The 20777-nt window shown below is 44.5% G+C and overlaps 1 protein-coding gene across 1 annotated transcript in view; it reads right to left on the bottom strand.

Annotated features, from left to right (window-relative positions):
• CNTFR (ciliary neurotrophic factor receptor) overlaps nt 1-20777 on the bottom strand; it is a gene marked incomplete in the record, with an annotated part of 524182 nt that overhangs the window by 318813 nt on the left and 184592 nt on the right. Inside the window, 1 exon segment of the mRNA XM_056551475.1 lies at nt 15130-15201.

Below are 20777 nucleotides of genomic sequence, written 5' to 3' on the forward strand. Positions count from 1 at the left end.
TCTGGGTCCCCTCCCTCCCTAGGTCTTGTTTTCTGGGTCCCCTCCCTACCTAGGTCTTGTTTTCTGGGTCCCCTCCCTCCCTAGGTCTTGTTTTCTGGGCCCCCTCCCTCCCTAGGTCTTGTTTTCTGGGTCCCCTCCCTCCCTAGGTCTTGTTTTCTGGGCCCCCTCCCTCCCTAGGTCTTGTTTTCTGGGTCCCCTCCCTCCCGGTCCCCTCCCTCCCTAGGTCTTGTTTTCTGGGTCCCCTCCCTCCCTAGGTCTTGTTTTCTGGGCCCCCTCCCTCCCTAGGTCTTGTTTTCTGGGTCCCCTCTCTCCCTAGGTCTTGTTTTCTGGGCCCCCTCCCACCCTAGGTCTTGTTTTCTGGGCCCCCTCCCTCTCTAGGTCTTGTTTTCTGGGTCCCCTCTCTCCCTCCCTAGGTCTTGTTTTCTGGGCCCCCTCCCACCCTAGGTCTTGTTTTCTGGGCCCCCTCCCTCCCTAGGTCTTGTTATCATCACTTCCATGACTATTATAGCGGATACTGATTACCAGCTCAGGAGAGGGTTCTGGGACGGATGCCAGGCTGCTACCCATCATCCTCCTATCAAGTCACATGACCACTTGCCTTGTAGAACCTTCAGCTAATTATCCAACAGAGATTTATGGCTCCAAGAGCTGTAATCTGAGCTGCGGCCATAATCCTGGCGCTCAAACCGATTTCCACCCCACATATGAGATGGTGAGTGCGGTGCCCGCTGCTACATGGGGGGGAGGGGCACGGCCCACTGCTACATGGGGGGGGGGCATGAACTGCACCGAGCTGTATGCCGGATTATCAGAATAATGGTAAAGTATACTGGATTATCAGAATAATGATAAAGTATACCGGATTATCAGAATAATGGTAAAGTATACCGGATTATCAGAATAATGATAAAGTATACCGGATTATCAGAATAATGATAAAGTATACCGGATTATCAGAATAATGATAGAGTATACCGGATTATCAGAATAATGATAAAGTATACCGGATTATCAGAATAATAGAGTATACCGGATTATCAGAATAATGGTAAAGTATACCGGATTATCAGAATAATGGTAAAGTATACCGGATTATCAGAATAATGATAGAGTATACCGGATTATCAGAATAATGATAGAGTATACAGGATTATCAGAATAATGATAGAGTATACCGGATTATCAGAATAATGGTAAAGTATACCGGATTATCAGAATAATGGTAAAGTATACCGGATTATCAGAATAATGATAGAGTATACCGGATTATCAGAATAATGGTAGAGTATACCAGATTATCAGAGTAATGGTAAATTATACCGGATTATCAGAATAATGATAGAGTATACCGGATTATCAGAGTAATGGTAAATTATACCGGATTATCAGAATAATGATAGAGTATACCGGATTATCAGAATAATGGTAGAGTATACCGGATTATCAGAATAATGGTAGAGTATACCGGATTATCAGAATAATGATAGAGTATACCGGATTATCAGAATAATGATAGAGTATACCGGATTATCAGAATAATGATAGAGTATACCGGATTATCAGAATAATGATAGAGTATACCGGATTATCAGAATAATGATAAAATATACCGGATTATCAGAATAATGGTAGAGTATACCGGATTATCAGAATAATGGTAAAGTATACCGGATTATAAGAATAATGGTAGAGTATACCGGATTATCAGAATAATGGTAAAGTATACCGGATTATCAGAATAATGATAGAGTATACCGGATTATCAGAATAATGATAGAGTATACCGGATTATCAGAATAATGATAGAGTATACAGGATTATCAGAATAATGATAGAGTATACAGGATTATCAGAATAATGGTAGAGTATACCGGATTATCAGAATAATGATAGAGTATACCGGATTATCAGAATAATGATAGAGTATACCGGATTATCAGAATAATGATAGAGTATACCGGATTATCAGAATAATGATAGAGTATACCGGATTATCAGAATAATGATAGAGTATACCGGATTATCAGAATAATGATAAAATATACCGGATTATCAGAATAATGGTAGAGTATACCGGATTATCAGAATAATGGTAAAGTATACCGGATTATAAGAATAATGGTAGAGTATACCGGATTATCAGAATAATGGTAAAGTATACCGGATTATCAGAATAATGATAGAGTATACCGGATTATCAGAATAATGATAGAGTATACCGGATTATCAGAATAATGATAGAGTATACAGGATTATCAGAATAATGATAGAGTATACAGGATTATCAGAATAATGGTAGAGTATACCGGATTATCAGAATAATGGTAAAGTATACCGGATTATCAGAATAATGATAGAGTATACCGGATTATCAGAATAATGATAAAATATACCGGATTATCAGAATAATGGTAGAGTATACCGGATTATCAGAATAATGGTAAAGTATACCGGATTATCAGAATAATGGTAGAGTATACCGGATTATCAGAATAATGGTAAAGTATACCGGATTATCAGAATAATGGTAAAGTATACCGGATTATCAGAATAATGATAGAGTATACCGGATTATCAGAATAATGGTAGAGTATACCGGATTATCAGAATAATGGTAGAGTATACCGGATTATCAGAATAATGGTAAAGTATACCGGATTATCAGAATAATGATAGAGTATACCGGATTATCAGAATAATGATAGAGTATACCGGATTATCAGAATAATGATAGAATATACCGGATTATCAGAATAATGATAAAGTATACCGGATTATCAGAATAATGGTAAAGTATACCGGATTATCAGAATAATGATAGAGTATACCGGATTATCAGAATAATGGTAAAGTATACCGGATTATCAGAATAATGATAGAGTATACCGGATTATCAGAATAATGGTAGAGTATACCGGATTATCAGAATAATGATAGAGTATACCGGATTATCAGAATAATGATAGAGTATACCGGATTATCAGAATAATGATAGAGTATACCGGATTATCAGAATAATGATAGAGTATACCGGATTATCAGAATAATGATAGAGTATACCGGATTATCAGAATAATGGTAGAGTATACCGGATTATCAGAATAATGATAGAGTATACCGGATTATCAGAATAATGGTAGAGTATACCGGATTATCAGAATAATGATAGAGTATACCGGATTATCAGAATAATGATAGAATATACCGGATTATCAGAATAATGATAAAGTATACCGGATTATCAGAATAATGGTAAAGTATACCGGATTATCAGAATAATGATAGAGTATACCGGATTATCAGAATAATGGTAGAGTATACCGGATTATCAGAATAATGAAAACCGCAAAATCATGTGACGTATCGGAACAATAAACAACGACATGCGTGTGACCACCCAGACCGATACAAGTTGATACAATGTTGCAGCTTTTTGGCCACGCCCCTTAACAGAGAAATTAAACTGCGAACAAAATTTGATACAATGTTGCAGTTATCTGGCCACACCCCCTTCTTAGAGAAATAAAGATATAAACAAAGCTTGATACAATGTTGCAGCTTTGGCCACGCCCCCCTTAACAGAGACTTTGAACTGTACACAAAACCTGATACAATGTTGCAGCTTTGGGCCACACCCCCTTCTTAGAGAAACAAATGTATAAACAAAACTTGATACAATGTTGCAGTTATCTGGCCACGCCCCCTTCTTAGAGAAGTAAACGTATAAACAAAACTTGATACAATGTGCAGCTTTTTGGCCACGCCCCCTTCTTAGAGAAATAAACCTATAAACAAAAACTTGATACAATGTTGCAGTTATCTGGTCACACCCCCTTGGAGAAATAAACCTATAAAAGAGTGGTCTCCAACCTGTGGACCTTCAGATGTTGCCAAACTACAACTCCCAGCATGCCCGGACAGCCAAAGGCTGTCTGGGCATGCTGGGAGTTGTAGTTTTGCAACATCTGGAGGTCCGCAGGTTGAAGACCACTGCTATAACTTGATACAAAACTTGATACAATGTTGCAGTTTTGGCCACGCCCCCTTCTTAGAGAAATAAACCTATAAACAAAACTTGATACAATGTTGCAGCTTTTTGGCCACGCCCCCTTCTTAGAGAAATAAAGTGAAAACTGTTTGGACCTCCCGTTGCGACATCAATGCGCCACTTTGTTGCCTACAGATGAATGGTTGGCGAAGAGTTAACGGCAGAGCGTCTGCGACCACGCGGCGCCCCCTAGAGGCCGGGACCTGCTGACCGTGAACTTCCAGAAGCCCGAGGAGAGAGTGTTGGTTCCGCTGCCCCTCTAATGGCTTTCAGATGTCGGCAGCGCAGGACGTTCGCCGCCGCCTTCGCCTTCTGCGCGGCTTCAAGGAGAAGGAAGCGAATACGGTTTCTTTACGATTTCACACCTCGACCCCTGGACCCCCCCTTTAACCACCGGGGAGCAGAGCGCTGCGTCCAGGCCGCACTTGTAAAACCACCACAGTGAAAAGCGCGACGGAGGAGCCGGATGGGAGGGGAAGGGGGGGGGGGGGAGGCGCTGCCCGAATCCAAAATAAAAAGAGTAGAAAAACAGAGCAGATTTAATAAAAACAAACAAAAAAAAACAGCACCACCCGTGTCCTCAGGCTGTGTGCGGTATTACAACTTGGCTCTTTTTTATTTTAACGGAACTAACCTGCAATACAGCACACAACCTAGGGACAGGGGTGGCGCTGTTCCAAGCCGCACTTGTAACACCGCCCCAGAGAAAACCGACGTCGGAGCTGGGCAAGGCGCTGCCAGAATCTGGTCTGAGAGGAATAGAAAACCAGAGATCATTTTTCTCGTGTGCGGTATTACAGGTAGTGTGCGGTATTACATGTCATGTGCGGTATTACAGGTCATGTACGGTAATACAGGTCGTGTGCGGTATTACAGGTCGTGTGCGGTATTACAGGTCGTGTGCGGTATTACAGGTAGTGTGCGCTATTACAGGTCGTGTGCGGTATTACAGGTAATGTGTGGTATTACAGGTCATGTGAACTATTACAGGTCGTGTGCGGTATTACAGGTCGTGTGCGGTATTACAGGTAGTGTGCGCTATTACAGGTCGTGTGCGGTATTACAGGTAATGTGTGGTATTACAGGTCATGTGCGGTATTACAGGTAGTGTGCGGTATTAGATGTTGTGTGCGGTATTACAGGTCGTGTGCGGTATTACAGGTCGCGTGCGGTATTACATGTCGTGTGTGGTATTACAGGTCTTGTGCGGTATTACAGGTCGTGTGCGGTATTACAGGTCGTGTGCGGTATTACAGGTAGTGTGTGGTATTACAGGTCGTGTGCGGTAGTACAGGTAGTGTACCGTATTACAGGTAGTGTGCGCTATTACAGGTCATGTGCGGTATTACAGGTAGTGTGCGGTATTAGATGTTGTGTGCGGTATTACAGGTCGTGTGCGGTATTACAGGTCGCGTGCGGTATTACAGGTCGTGTGCGGTATTACAGGTCGTGTGTGGTATTACATGTCGTGTGTGGTATTACAGGTTGTGTGCGCTATTACAGGTCGTGTGCGGTATTACAACTTGACACTTTTTACTTCAATGGAACTGAGCTGCAATACCCCATACAACCTGAGGACAGGGGTGGCAGTTTTTTTTTTTTTTTTTTTTTTTTTTAGAAAAAATCAGCTTTGTTTTTTTCTTGTTTTTAATCCCTTAAAAGGTGGAAAAGTGCGGCCTGGACGCAGCACTCTGTTCCCTGGTGGTTAAAGGTGGGGAGGGTTCGGAGCTGGGAGTTGTAGTTTTGCAACAGCTGGAGGCACACTGGTTGGGGAACACTGTCTTAGCGTGTAGTGATGACAAGTGGCGGGATTATTTTTTATCCGATGTAAACGCGGATTAACAGAATATCGTACGGTTAAGTGAAGCGCAGGACGGGGCTGGGAGGATGTGTCGGGATCGGCGTCTCCGGCTACAACCAGCTGTGCGAGCGGAGCCGGCGCCGCATCCGAAAGTGACGGTAGCGTCCTGACAGCTCCGCGCACAAAGCCAAACAAATAGAAGGATTCGCTACCACAGAAGATCTCAGCTTCAAACAAACCAATTCAAAACAGATCTCTCCGGAAAATACCGACTCCTGCCAGACGAGCCGGGGAGGGGGGTCCGAACTGAGAATACAGGGGGGAGAGCGAGAGATATGAGATAGAGAGATAGATAGAGAGATAGATAGATATGAGATAGATAGATAGATATGAGATAGATAGATATGAGATAGATAGATAGATAGATATGAGATAGATAGATATGAGATAGATAGATAGATAGATATGTGATAGATAGATGATAGATAGATAGATAGATAGATAGATAGATATGAGATAGATAGATGATAGATAGATAGATAGATATGAGATAGATAGATATGAGATAGATAGATAGATAGATAGATAGATGTGAGATAAATATGAGATAGATAGATATGAGATAGATAGATATGAGATAGATAGATATGTGATAGATAGATATGGGATAGATAATAGATATGAGATAGATAGATGATAGATAGATAGATAGATATGAGATAGATAGATAGATATGAGATAGATAGATGATAGATAGATAGATAGATATGAGATAGATAGATATGAGATAGATAGATAGATAGATAGATGTGAGATAAATATGAGATAGATAGATGATAGATAGATATGAGATAGATAGATATGGGATAGATAGATAGATATGGGATAGATAATAGATATGAGATAGATAGATGATAGATAGATAGATATGAGATAGATAATAGATGATAGATAGATAGATAGATAGATATGAGATAGATAAATATCTATCAATCTCTTTGTGAGGTGAATTTAGATTGTGAGCCCTGCGGGGGAGGATGTGGATGAGGACGCCTCCTGGACTGCGTTGTGAAATATAAAGATGTAGATAAAGACGCTGTATAAATGGATAAAATAATTCAGACACATATATAACCATGCACCAGGTGCAGCTCCTCCCAGCCTGAAGGAGGCGCTGTACAGCTGACAATGTTTGGCTGTTAATCTGCTCCCCCTATGGCGCCCCCTACAGTCCGGTCAATGACTGGACCTTCCTCTTCTCTCCTGTCCAAACAGCGAACAGGGAGAGAAAAACACATCCTAACTCCACCCCTAGGAACCGGAGTATTAAAGCTCCGCCCACACCCCGCCCCTGAGGAATACTGTGCAGCAGTGGAGGAGGTAACTGCACACATGTGTAACATTTCTGTCCCGTGGTAACAGCATCGCAGGGCCACAGATGACTGCAGTGACTGTCACTTGTATCATGTTTGTGGCGTCAGCACTTGGTCCATTCTCCTGTGTGCAGTCCCATGTAAGGAGAACATCACCAGGGACTGTGTCCTGCAGGAACATGGCCGCTGATGATGACAGAATCACTTTCTCTTCTGGACGGTCCCGGATCTCTCTGCTCCAGCTCTGACCCTTCTCCTTCCTGTTCGGAATGTTTTAATGTACCGGCAATTAGGCGAATGATAAATTGCGTGCAGCGAGCCGCGCGCCGGGTCTCCTGCCATATCAGCCTATAATCTGTTTAAGCTGAGGAGCCCATTTATTCCATTATCCACCCTCTGTCTCCCATATAAGTCCTGCTCATTAACTCTTTCAAGACTAAATCAGATCAAGTGACAAAATGCAGGGGATCTGCGGGATTCAGGAGAGGAGAAGAATTCAGGGGAACAGAGGTGTTAGGGGACATTATAGAGATCAAGGGAGCTGCAGAAATCAGAGGAGCTGAAGAAATCAGGGGAGCTGCAGAAATCAGAGGAGCTGAAGAAATCAGGGGAGCTGCAGAAATCAGAGGAGCTGCAGGAATCAGAGGAGCTGAAGAATTCAGGGGAACAGAGGTGTTTTTGGACATTATAGAGATCAAGGGAGCTGCAGAAATCAGAGGAGCTGAAGAAATCAGGGGAGCTGCAGAAATCAGAGGAGCTGCAGAAATCAGAGGAGCTGAAGAAATCAGGGGAGCTGCAGAAATCAGAGGAGCTGCAGAAATCAGAGGAGCTGAAGAAATCAGAGGATCTGCCGGAATCAGGGGAGCTGCAGAAATCAGGGGAGCTGAAGAAATCAGAAAAGCTGAAGAAACAGAGGAGCTGCAGAAATCAGGGGAGCTGAAGAAATCAGAGGAGCTGCAGAAATCAGAGGAGCTGAAGAAAACAGAGGAGCTGCAGAAATCAGGGGAGCTACAGAAATCAGAGGAGCTGCAGAAATCAGGGGAACAGAGGTGTTATTGGACATTATAGAGATCAGGGGAGCTATCAAAATCAGAGGAGCTGAAGAAATTAAAGGAGATAAAGAAATCAGAGGAGCTGAGAAATCAGAGGAGCTGAAGAAATCGGAGGAGCTGAAGAAATCAGAGGAGCTGAAGAAATCAGAGGAGCTGTAGAAATCAGAGGAGCTGAAGAATTCCAGGGGGCTTTAGAAATCAGGGAATCTTAAAAATATAGAGGAGTTGCAGTATTCACCAGCAGAGCGGCTTCTCTTATATGTCTCTCTTACCTGCTATCTCTCTCTCTCTCTCTCTCTCTCTCTCTCTCTCTCTCTCTCTCTCTCTCTCGCTGTCTCCTGTTATCTCGCTCACATGATCTCTCCTGCTCTCTCTCTTGCTCGCTGTCTCCTATTATCTCACTTGATCTCTCCTGCTCTCTCTCTTGCTCGCTGTCTCCTGTTATCTCACTCACATGATCTCTCTCTCTCTCTTGCTCGCTGTCTCCTGTTATCTTGCTCACATGATCTCTCCTGCTCTCTCTCTTGCTCGCTGTCTCCTATTATCTCACTTGATCTCTCCTGCTCTCTCTTGCTCGCTGTCTCCTGTTATCTCACTCACATGATCTCTCTCTCTCTCTCTCTCTTGCTCGCTGTCTCCTGTTATCTCGCTCACATGTTCTCTCCTGTTCTCTCTCTCTTGCTCGCTGTCTCCTGTTATCTTGCTCACATGATCTCTCCTGCTCTCTCTCACTTTTTCTCTCTCTCCTGCTCTCTCTTATCTTTAGGAGACATCATTTGATGAGACATTCACATTAATGGTGGCTGTTTGGTAATCACTTGATTGTATGATTACCCCCCTATAAGACATCATTATATCCCGAATACTGCAGGGAGCGACCATGACACCTGTATAGGTCAACAAGAAGAGAAGACGGAAGCCCCCCATATCTGTATCTCCTGACATGTCACTGGTCAGCTCTACAGGGGGTGGAGGACATTATAAAGCCCCCCATATCTACTGACATGTCACTAGTCTGCTATACAGAGGGTGGAGGACATTATAAAGCCCCCCATATCTACTGACATGTCACTGGTCTGCTCTACAGGGGGTGGAGGACATTATAAAGCCCCCCATATCTACTGACATGTCACTAGTCTGCTATGCAGGGGGTGGAGGACATTATAAAGCCCCCCATATCTACTGACATGTCACTGGTCTGCTCTACAGGGGTGGAGGACATTATAAAGCCCCCCCCATATCTACTGACATGTCACTGGTCAGCTCTACAGGGGGTGGAGGACATTATAAAGCCCCCCATATCTACTGACATGTCACTGGTCTGCTCTACAGGGGGTGGAGGACATTATAAAGCCCCCCATATCTACTGACATGTCACTGGTCTGCTCTACAGGGGGTGGAGGACATTATAAAGCCCCCCATATCTACTGACATGTCACTGGTCTGCTCTACAGAGGGTGGAGGACATTATAAAGCCCCCCCATATCTACTGACATGTCACTGGTCAGCTCTACAGAGGGTGGAGGGCATTATAAAGCCCCCCCCATATCTACTGACATGTCACTGGTCTGCTCTACAGAGGGTGGAGGACATTATAAAGCCCCCCATATCTACTGACATGTCACTGGTCAGCTCTACAGGGGGTGGAGGACATTATAAAGCCCCCCATATCTACTGACATGTCACTGGTCAGCTCTACAGAGGGTGGAGGACATTATAAAGCCCCCCATATCTACTGACATGTCACTGGTCTGCTCTACAGAGGGTGGAGGACATTATAAAGCCCCCCCCATATCTACTGACATATCACTGGTCTGCTCTACAGGGGGTGGAGGACATTATAAAGCCCCCCCATATCTACTGACATGTCACTGGTCTGCTCTACAGAGGGTGGAGGACATTATAAAGCCCCCCCATATCTACTGACATGTCACTGGTCAGCTCTACAGAGGGTGGAGGACATTATAAAGCCCCCCATATCTACTGACATGTCACTGGTCTGCTCTGCAGGGGGTGGAGGACATTATAAATCCACTCATATCTACTGACATGTCACTGGTCAGCTCTACAGGGGATGGAGGACATTATAAAGCCCCCCATATCTACTGACATGTCACTGGTCAGCTCTACAGAGGGTGGAGGACATTATAAAGCCCCCCCCCATATCTACTGACATGTCACTGGTCAGCTCTACAGGGGTGGAGGACATTATAAAGCCCCCCCCCATATCTACTGACATGTCCCTGGTCAGCTCTACAGAGGGTGGAGGACATTATAAAGCCCCCCATATCTACTGACATGTCACTAGTCTGCTCTACAGGGGTGGAGGACATTATAAAGCCCCCCCCCATATCTACTGACATGTCACTGGTCAGCTCTACAGGGGTGGAGGACATTATAAAGCCCCCCCCCCCCCCCCCATATCTACTGACATGTCACTGGTCTGCTCTACAGAAGGTGGAGGACATTATAAAGCCCCCCATATCTACTGACATGTCACTGGTCTGCTCTACAGGGGTGGAGGACATTATAAAGCCCCCCCCATATCTACTGACATGTCACTGGTCAGCTCTACAGGGGGTGGAGGACATTATAAAGCCCCCCATATCTACTGACATGTCACTGGTCTGCTCTACAGGGGGTGGAGGACATTATAAAGCCCCCCATATCTACTGACATGTCACTGGTCTGCTCTACAGGGGGTGGAGGACATTATAAAGCCCCCCATATCTACTGACATGTCACTGGTCTGCTCTACAGAGGGTGGAGGACATTATAAAGCCCCCCCATATCTACTGACATGTCACTGGTCAGCTCTACAGAGGGTGGAGGGCATTATAAAGCCCCCCCCATATCTACTGACATGTCACTGGTCTGCTCTACAGGGGGTGGAGGACATTATAAAGCCCCCCCATATCTACTGACATGTCACTGGTCTGCTCTACAGAGGGTGGAGGACATTATAAAGCCCCCCCATATCTACTGACATGTCACTGGTCAGCTCTACAGAGGGTGGAGGACATTATAAAGCCCCCCATATCTACTGACATGTCACTGGTCTGCTCTACAGGGGGTGGATGACATTACAAAGCCCCCCATATCTACTGACATGTCACTGGTCAGCTCTACAGGGGGTGGAGGACATTATAAAGCCCCCCCATATCTACTGACATGTCACTGGTCATCCCCCCCATATCTACTGACATGTCACTGGTCACCCCCCCCCCCCCCCCATATCTACTCACATGTCACTGGTCAGCTCTACAGGGGGTGGAGGACATTATAAAGCCCCCCCATATCTACTGACATGTCACCGGTCAGCTCTACAGGGGGTGGAGGACATTATAAAGCCCCCCCATATCTACTGACTTGTCACTGGTCAGCTCTACAGGGGGTGGAGGACATTATAAAGCCCCCCATATCTACTGACATGTCACTGGTCTGCTCTACAGGGGGTGGATGACATTATAAAGCCCCCCATATCTACTGACATGTCACTGGTCAGCTCTACAGGGGGTGGATGACATTATAAAGCCCCCCATATCTACTGACATGTCACTGGTCTTCTCTACAGGGGGTGGAGGACATTATAAAGCCCCCCATATCTACTGACATGTCACTGGTCAGCTCTACAGGGGGTGGAGGACATTATAAAGCCCCCCACATCTATTGACATGTCACTGGTCAGCTCTACAGAGGGTGGAGGACATTATAAAGCCCCCCATATCTACTTACATGTCACTAGTCTGCTCTACAGGGGGTGGAGGACATTATAAAGCCCCCCATATCTACTGACATGTCACTGGTCAGCTCTACAGGGGGTGGAGGACATTATAAAGCCCCCTCATATCTACTGATATGTCACTGGTCAGCTCTACAGAGGGTGAAGGACATTATAAAGCCCCCCATATCTACTGACATGTCACTGGTCAGCTCTACAGGGGGTGGAGGACATTATAAAGCCCCCCCATATCCACTGACATGTCACTAGTCTGCTCTACAGGGGTGGAGGACATTATAAAGCCCCCCATATCTACTGACATGTCACTGTTCAGCTCTACAGGGGGTGGAGGACATTATAAAGCCCCCCATATCTACTGACATGTCACTGGTCTGCTCTACAGGGGGTGGAGGACATTATAAAGCCCCCCCATATCTACTGACATGTCACTGGTCAGCTCTACAGAGGGTGGAGGACATTATAAAGCCCCCCATATCTACTGACATGTCACTGGTCAGCTCTACAGGGGGTGGAGGACATTATAAAGCCCCCCGATATCTACTGACATGTCACTGGTCAGCTCTACAGGGGGTGGAGGACATTATAAAGCCCCCCCCCCCCATATCTACTGACATGTCACTGGTCTGCTCTACAGGGGTGGATGACATTATAAAGCCCCCCCATATCTACTGACATGTCACTGGTCAGCTCTACAGAGGGTGGAGGACATTATAAAGCCCCCCATATCTACTGACATGTCACTGGTCAGCTCTACAGAGGGTGGAGGACATTATAAAGCCCCCCATATCTACTGACATATCACTGGTCAGCTCTACAGGGGTGGAGGACATTATAAAGCCCCCCATATCTACTGGCATGTCACTCGTCAGCTCTACAGAGGGTGGAGGACATTATAAAGCCCCCCCATATCTACTGACATGTCACTGGTCTGCTCTACAGAGGGTGGAGGACATTATAAAGCCCCCCATATCTACTGACATGTCACTGGTCTGCTCTACAGGGGGTGGAGGACATTATAAAGCCCCCCCCCCATATCAACTGACATGTCACTGGTCAGCTCTACAGGGGTGGAGGACCTTATAAAGCCCCCCATATCTACTGACATGTCACTGGTCTGCTCTACAGGGGGTGGAGGACATTATAAAGCCCCCCCATATCTACTGACATGTCACTGTTCTGCTCTACAGGGGGTGGAGGACATTATAAAGCCCCCCATATCTACTGATATGTCACTGGTCAGCTCTACAGGGGGTGGAGGACATTATAAAGCCCCCCCATATCTACTGATATGTCACTGGTCAGCTCTACAGGGGGTGGAGGACATTATAAAGCCCCCCATATCTACTGACATGTCACTGGTCTGCACTACAGGGGGTGGAGGACATTATAAAGCCCCCCATATCTACTGACATGTCACTGGTCAGCTCTACAGGGGTGGAGGACATTATAAAGCCCCCCATATCTACTGACATGTCACTGGTCTGCTCTACAGGGGTGGAGGACATTATAAAGCCCCCCATATCTACTGACATGTCACTGGTCAGCTTTACAGGGGGTGGAGGACATTATAAAGCCCCCCCATATCTACTGACATGTCACTGGTCTGCTCTACAGGGGGTGGAGGACATTATAAAGCCCCCCCATATCTACTGACATGTCACTGGTCAGCTCTACAGGGGGTGGAGGACATTATAAAGCCCCCCATATCTACTGACATGTCACTGGTCTGCTCTACAGAGGGTGGAGGACATTATAAAGCCCCCCATATCTACTGACATGTCACTGGTCAGCTCTACAGGGGGTGAAGGACATTATAAAGCCCCCCCCATATCTACTGACATGTCACTGGTCTGCTCTACAGGGGGTGGAGGACATTATAAAGCCAAGAGTTTCAAATAGTTTTTTCTATAAGTTTGTGCCCCCCACAAGTGGCTCCATATAAATACTGGAACATAGGATCAGCAGAGCACACACCTCTATCCCACCTAATCAGTGTAATGTTCCGGGGTCCTCCGTGGGGTCGGGGGAGGCCATAAGGATGATTAAAAATCCGCTCAGACATTTACACTATTTACTAGATTACTTATTGACTTCTGCTACATCACCGAGAGTTCAGCCAAAGTCTACACGAGAGAGTGCGAACCTCAGCATCACTCAGCTACACCACAGAGGAGCCCAACACTGCACAACCGATCAGTCACATGTCTATCTATTTATCTATCTAATATCTATCTATCTATCTAATATCTATCTGTCTATCTCATATCTATCTATCTCATATCTATCTTTCTCATATCTATCTATCTCATATCTATCTATCTCATATCTATCTATCTAATATCTATCTATCTCATATCTATCTCTCTATCTCATATCTCTCTATCTCATATCTCTCTATCTCATATCTCTCTATCTCATATCTCTCTATCTCATATCTATCTATCTATCTCATATCTATCTATCTATCTCATATCTATCTATCTATCTCATATCTATCTATCTATCTCATATCTATCTATCTCATATCTATCTATCTCATATCTATCTATCTCATATCTATCTATCTCATATCTATCTCTCTCATATCTATCTATCTCATATCTATCTATCTCATATCTATCTCTCTCATATCTATCTCTCTCATATCTATCTATCTCATATCTATCTATCTCATATCTATCTATCTCATATCTATCTCTCTCATATCTATCTATCTCATATCTATCTATCTCTCTATCTCATATCTATCTATCTCATATCTATCTATCTCATATCTATCTCTCTCATATCTATCTATCTCATATCTATCTATCTCATATCTTTCTCATATCTATCTCTCTCATATCTATCTATCTCATATCTATCTATCTATCTATCTATCTCATATCTATCTATCTCATATCTATCTATCTCATATCTATCTATCTCATATCTATCTCATATCTATCTCATATCTATCTCTCTCATATCTATCTCTCTCATATCTATCTATCTCATATCTATCAATCTATCTATCTATCTTATATCTATCAATCTATCTATTTATCTCATATCTATCTCATATCTATCTATCTATCTATCTATCTCTGTCATATGGGGGTGATGGTTCTCACCTCTATGTGTGATGTTCCAGCGTTCTCATCAGGTGATGGATAATTCTTTTCTTCTCTCCGGTTCTTTATATCCTACAGAGAGAAGACGCAGAGATTAGATGGATGAGAACCTTCTGTCATACAATACTGCATGGAACATCCACAGGGACTGCCCTGCAGAATCTAAGACACTGTCCCTTTAAATATGTAATACTGAGAGAGATTTATGAGGTCAAATATGAAAATCAGTGTAAAATCCCCAAATCCTCAGCTCTGGGTGTCTGCTGTATATGCCATTATCAGGAATTTTCCCCATTGGAATTCTGCATGGAGATTCCGGAGCAGCACGGGGCATTTCTAGCACGGGCACCAAGACACAGACAACTATGCATTCCGTGCAGGGTCATTAGAAAGAATGGACAGGGTCATTCTGCAGACACCGAATTCGGAATTTTCATGCAAGAACTATCTAACACAAACATTCCACCGCTTGGACAACGCAACAGAATCCTATTGAATTCAATGGGACTCTGCTGCTCCGGAATCTTCGTGCAGAATTCCAATGCAGAAATTCCGAGGTGTGAACATGGCCTCATTGTACACTTAGATACTAAACACAAGTTTAGTCCTGTTGCCAGAGCTGTTACAGTGTGTCAGTACAGGCAGCTGTACAAACCTCTGTCCAGTGCAGCCTACCCGAAAACCAACCCCCACGAGATCTGAAGGATTCAGTCATCTAGGCACTGTATGAAAGTATTATCTGGGCACTGTATGAAAGTATTATCTGGGCACTGTATGAAAGTGTTCTCTGGGCACTGTATGAATGTATTATCTGGGCACTGTATGAATGTATTATCTGGGCACTGTATGAAAGTGTTATCTGGGCACTGTATGAAAGTATTATCTGGGCACTGTATGAATGTGTTATCTGGGCACTGTATGAAAATATTATCTGGGCACTGTATGAATGTATTATCTGGGCACTGTATGAAAGTGTTATCTGGGCACTGTATGAAAGTGTTCTCTGGGCACTGTATGAAAGTATTATCTGGGCACTGTATGAAAGTGTTCTCTGGGCACTGTATGAATGTATTATCTGGGCACTGTATGAAAGTATTATCTGGGCACTGTATGAATGTATTATCTGGGCACTGTATGAAAGTGTTCTCTGGGCACTGTATGAAAGTGTTCTCTGGGCACTGTATGAAAGTGTTCTCTGGGCACTGTATGAATGTATTATCTGGGCACTGTATGAATGTATTATCTGGGCACTGTATGAAGGTGATATCTGGGCACTGTATGAAGGTGTTATCTGGGCACTGTATGAAGGTGTTATCTGGGCACTGTATGAATGTATTATCTGGGCACTGTATGAATGTATTATCTGAGCACTGTATGAAAGTATTATCTGGGCACTGTATGAAAGTATTATCTGGGCACTGTATGAAAGTGTTCTCTGGGCACTGTATGAATGTATTATCTGGGCACTGTATGAATGTATTATCTGGGCACTGTATGAAAGTGTTATCTGGGCACTGTATGAAAGTATTATCTGGGCACTGTATGAATGTGTTATCTGGGCACTGTATGAAAATATTATCTGGGCACTGTATGAATGTATTATCTGGGCACTGTATGAAAGTGTTATCTGGGCACTGTATGAAAGTATTATCTGGGCACTGTATGAAAGTGTTCTCTGGGCACTGTATGAATGTATTATCTGGGCACTGTATGAAAGTATTATCTGGGCACTGTATGAATGTATTATCTGGGCACTGTATGAAAGTGTTCTCTGGGCACTGTATGAAAGTGTTCTCTGGGCACTGTATGAAAGTGTTCTCTGGGCACTGTATGAATGTATTATCTGGGCACTGTATGAATGTATTATCTGGGCACTGTATGAAGGTGATATCTGGGCACTGTATGAAGGTGTTATCTGGGCACTGTATGAATGTATTATCTGGGCACTGTATGAATGTATTATCTGGGCACTGTATGAAAGTATTATCTAGGCACTGTATGAAAGTGTTCTCTGGGCACTGTATGAATGTGTTATCTCGGCACTGTATGAAAGTATTATCTGGGCACTGTATGAAGGTGATATCTGGGCACTGTATGAAAGTGTTCTCTGGGCACTGTATGAAAGTGTTCTCTGGGCACTGTATGAAAGTGTTCTCTGGGCACTGTATGAATGTATTATCTGAGCACTGTATGAAAGTATTATCTGGGCACTGTATGAAGGTGCTATCTGGGCACTGTATGAAGGTGTTATCTGGGCACTGTATGAATGTGTTATCTGGGCACTGTATGAATGTATTATCTGGGCACTGTATGAATGTTTTACCTGGGCACTGTATGAATGTATTATCTGGGCACTGTATGAATGTGGTATCTGGGCACTGTATGAATGTGTTATCTGGGCACTGTATGAATGTGTTATCTGGGCACTGTATGAAAGTGTTCTCTGGGCACTGTATGAAGGTGCTATCTGGGCACTGTATGAAGGTGCTATCTAGGCACTGCATGATTGTATTATCTGTGCACTGTATGAATGTATTATCTGGGCACTGTATGAAAGTGTTCTCTGGGCACTGTATGAATGTGTTCTCTGGGCACTGTATGAAGGTGTTATCTGGGCACTGCATGATTGTCTTATCTGTGCCCTGTATGAATGTATTATATGGGCACTGTAGAATGTGGTATCTGGGCACTGTATGAATGTATTATCTGGGCACTGTATGAAGGTATTACCTGGGCACTGTATGAATGTATTATATGAGCACTGTATGAAGGTATTACCTGGGCACTGTATGAATGTATTATATGGGCACTGTATGAAGGTGTTATCTGGGCACTGTATGAATGTGTTATCTGGGCACTGTATGAATGTGTTATCTGGGCACTGTATGAATGTGGTATCTGGGCACTGTATGAATGTGGTATCTGGGCACTGTATGAATGTATTATATGGCCACTGCATGAAGGTGTTCTCTGGGCACTGTATGAATGTATTATATGGCCACTGCATGAAGGTGTTCTCTGGGCACTGTATGAATGTATTATCTGGCACTGTATGAATGTATTATCTGGGCACTGTATGAATGTATTATATGGGCACTGTATGAAGGTATTATCTGGGCACTGTATGAAAGTATTATCTGGGCACTGAACTGAATATTTAGGTACTATACAGTGCACCTTAGGGGGAAAAGAAAAGGTGGGCACCATCCAGCCATGGTGTGAGATGTGCACATCTAGTACCGCAATGGGCACTTTTGCCCAGTCGTGGAGCCCATGGCAGTCCCAATCAGTTTCAACCTGACATAATGGACTGGAACTCAGCACATGGCCTATGAAATCCCCCAGACTGTAAACCGATTACCATGACCCCGGGGGCCACTTATCTATAAACGCTGGATCCAGACAATTAGGGGCCAATTAACGGAATTTTACTGTGGATTATAAAACTGTAGAAAGACCGATGGGGGTTAACGTGGGATCCATTTAAGTGCTGCAGATGGCGGGGGGAGGCAGCCCTATAGCCCAGGGGCAGACAGAGCCCCACTAACACCCCCGGGTCTGCAGAAGTACGCAGCTCGCCATTATTCCGATTTTCCGTTTTGTTGGTTTTTCGCAGGGAGGCGCGTGGTCAGATTGCTGGAACATCTGGACGCAATTCTCCATTTATAGGTAAATAAACTTCTATGTGAGAATCCGGCATTAATTGGAAGGAGCAGATCCAGCGGGCAGCAGAGCGGGCGGCAGAGCGGGCCCCTGAATGGGCCCTGGCAGGTGAACGCCATCCAATTATATAACATGTTTACCAATTAAGTTTATTCGCGGTGCAGACAGCGCGGGCGGCAGAAGAATTATTTCCTAAATCATTCCTGGCACAGACGGCACCAAGCGCAATAAACAATTATTAATAAGGAGGAGACAAGAGAGGCTTTTATTTTTTATTTCAGATTTTAAGCAGTTTTAACCCTTCACCTCCTGCAACGCTGCAGATAAAGCTCGGGGAAAATCCAATAATTACCTCCGTGCCTAATAACAAATGGAAAGCACTTATCCGCCAAATTGGATTCTCACCGAGATACGAATCTATACCAACAAATTAATTTATTTCCAACCCGAAAATAAACTCAGAACGTTCATCGATGCCTGAATTACCGCCAAATCCACCGTCCGAAACGCTCTGGGCCTGGATTATAGATATAGGTGAGACTGAGACACGAGGGTGAGCAGCACAATATACAGTCATATACTGTACACTCCACCTGAATGAGCTCATATAGGTGAGACGGAAACAATAGGATGAGCTGCACATGTTACCGCCATATGTTGTACACTCCACCCCTGGTGGGCTCATATAAGTGAGATGGAAACACTAGAGTGAGCAGCACATTCCACTGCCATATACTGTACATTGTGTACTCTGATGGGCTGATATAGGTGAGACTGAGACATTAGGATGAACAGCACAATATGCCGTTATATACTGTGCACTGCGCTCCGATTATGCATTAATAGGTGAGACTGAGACACTAGGGAAAGCAGCACATTCTACCGCCATATACTGTACACTGCACCTCTGCTGGGCTCCAACAGGCGAAACTGAAACACTAGGGTGAGCAGTACATTCTACCGCTATATACTGTACACTGCACCCCAGCTGGGCTCCAATAGTTGAGACTGAAACACTAGGGTGAGCAGTACATTCTACCGCTATATACTGTACACTGCGCCCCGGCTGGGCTCCAACAGGTGAGACTGAAACACTAGGGTGAGCAGTACATTCTACCGCTATATACTGTACACTGCACCTCTGCTGGGCTCCAACAGGCGAGACTGAAACACTAGGGTGAGCAGTACATTCTACCGCTATATACTGTACACTGCGCCCCGGCTGGGCTCCAACAGGTGAGACTGAAACACTAGGAGGAGCAGTACATTCTACCGCTATATACTGTACACTGCACCCCGGCTGGGCTCCAACAGGTGAGACTGAGACACTAGGGTGAGCAGTACATTCTACCGCTATATACTGTATACTGCACCCCTGCTGGGCTCCAATAGGTGAGACTGAAACACTAGGGTGAGCAGTACATTCTACCGCTATATACTGTATACTGCGCCCCGGCTGGGCTCCAATAGGTGAGACTGAAACACTAGGGTGAGCAGTACATTCTACCGCTATATACTGTACACTGCACCCCGGCTGGGCTCCAACAGGTGAGACTGAGACACTAGGAGGAGCAGTACATTCTACCGCTATATACTGTACACTGCACCCCGGTTGGGCTCCAACAGGTGAGACTGAAACACTAGGGTGAGCAGTACATTCTACCACTATATACTGTACACTGCACCCCAGCTGGGCTCCAACAGGTGAGACCGAGACACTAGGAGGAGCAGTACATTCTACCGCTATATACTGTACACTGCACCCCGGCTGGGCTCCAACAGGTGAGACTGATACACTAGGGTGAGCAGTACATTCTACCGCTATATACTGTACACTGCACCCCAGCTGGGCTCCAACAGGTGAGACTGAAACACTAGGGTGAGCAGTACATTCTACCGCTATATACTGTAAACTGCGCCCCGGCTGGGCTCCAATAGGTGAGACTGAAACACTAGGGTGAGCAGTACATTCTACCGCTATATAC

This window comes from Hyla sarda, chromosome 1, assembly GCF_029499605.1.
Source record: "Hyla sarda isolate aHylSar1 chromosome 1, aHylSar1.hap1, whole genome shotgun sequence".
NCBI classification, from domain to species: Eukaryota; Metazoa; Chordata; class Amphibia; order Anura; family Hylidae; genus Hyla; species Hyla sarda.